Source organism: Nanorana parkeri, unplaced genomic scaffold, assembly GCF_000935625.1.
Source record: "Nanorana parkeri isolate BGI_ZX_2015 unplaced genomic scaffold, ASM93562v1 scaffold123, whole genome shotgun sequence".
In the NCBI taxonomy this organism is placed as follows: domain Eukaryota; kingdom Metazoa; phylum Chordata; class Amphibia; order Anura; family Dicroglossidae; genus Nanorana; species Nanorana parkeri.
Window position 1 is genome coordinate 296,402 of NW_017306391.1, and position 1,685 is coordinate 298,086.

Consider the following 1,685-nt stretch of genomic DNA (forward strand, 5'->3'; position numbering starts at 1 on the left):
GAACCCTGGAGCATGTGCCCCCCCCTTCATGGCTGACCCCCTTTCTTCAAAACCCCCTACATTTATTCCAGGCTCCGCTGTCCCTCCTGTGAGCCTGGGACAGGCATGGAGGGTGTCGGCAGATACAGGGGAGACTAGTGAACATGCGTTCACTAATCTCCATTCAATGAACCTGGAAGCAATGAGGATTTTGTCACTTCAGGTTTAAAAAATGGTAAGGCGTGCATGTGTGGTTTCACTACCACAGGAACCTGAATGTGCAAAGTGACAACAAATCTTTAGATAAACCTTTCAGTGTTTGCCCTTATACATAACTATTTTGGGGCAGAGGTGTTCAGCAGCACTAAAGATCCACATTTTTAAGCTACGATCAGTGATTCATCTCTTGTAAAGTGCTTGGGGTTTACAGTAAATAAAAAATTTGGGCATAAGTTAATTTCACCCAGCTGCCAGGATTCTGGGCGCTGTTCATATAGCTTCATTCATTCCCACTATATATTATTCTGGCCTTTTCCCTACAGCCTTTTTTGTGAATTGCATTAAATGAAGTGCCAAAATGAGGCTTTTCATAAAATGTATCCAATTTTTAAATTCAGCTGCTATTTCACATCAAGTCCTAGGAAAAGATCTGATTTTTTTTTTAAGAGGGATAAAAAGATCCAGCATTAAAACCTTCTTTTTTTTTTTTCTTTTTTTTACATCGGACATATTCTTTGCTGAATTACTGGCTCAGTTTCTCCTTAGGACTGTATAATGTAATGGTTACCTGGCAACTTGAAAATGCGGGTCTTCCATGATCTGCAGTGTCAGGTAGAGCTTTAGAGACCTTGGTGCTTGTGTTGCTAAGTAACGTGAGGTAATCACAAGGCCCTTAAATAAAAATGGATCCTATTGAAAATCGGATATTGCATGCAGGAATGTATTATGCTACCACTCTGCAGCTGTTGGTTTGTGTATGTCAAATGGGTATTTTGTTTTTGACATATAATCTTCCCTATTATTTTCTGTTTGATATTTAAAAATATTAGGGATGCACCGATATATCGGCCGAAAATTGCACTTTTGGCATAATGCCGAAAGAGCCATGTTTCGGCCGATACATCGACGCATCCCTGGTTTCTTTTCTCCCCGTTGGGCGCTGCTCTGTGTTCCAGCGGGGAGAAAAGAAAGTGACAGCCGGCCGAGCGCTGAAGGATGAGAGCGCTGTGAGTGGCCGGCGTCTCCCCCCACACCGCTCAGCCGCCTATCACAGTCCAGGAGGGCGGTGTGTGGGCGGAGACAGCCAGCGCTGTCACAGGAGGCTGAGCTCACCTCCCTCCTCCGCTCACTCAGCCTCCTGTGACAGCTGTCGGAGAGGAGAGTGAGCACAAACACTCAGTGATCGCTGAGTGTTTGTAGATAATTGAGGACATGGTATGTTAACTATATCCTCAATTATAAATGAATGGGAGCGATCTGCATCACCTCATGCTCATTCATAGTTGTAGGTAAAGTAAACATACCATGTCCTCATGTTATCAATGAACAGGAACACTCATTCCTGTTCATTGATAACAGGGGATAGAGAAAAAGAGAGGAATAAATCTGTTTTTCTATTTTAAAAGGGAAACATCAGGGGTCTGTTTAGACCCCCAATATTTCCCCGAAGCCCCTAAAAGCATTGTTAAAAAAATTTAATAAAAAAT

General features: G+C 42.8%; 1 protein-coding gene across 1 annotated transcript in view; it reads left to right on the forward strand.

Annotated features, from left to right (window-relative positions):
- LIN28B (lin-28 homolog B) overlaps positions 1-1,685 on the forward strand; it is a 41,520-nt gene that overhangs the window by 23,671 nt on the left and 16,164 nt on the right. The window lies entirely within an intron of this gene.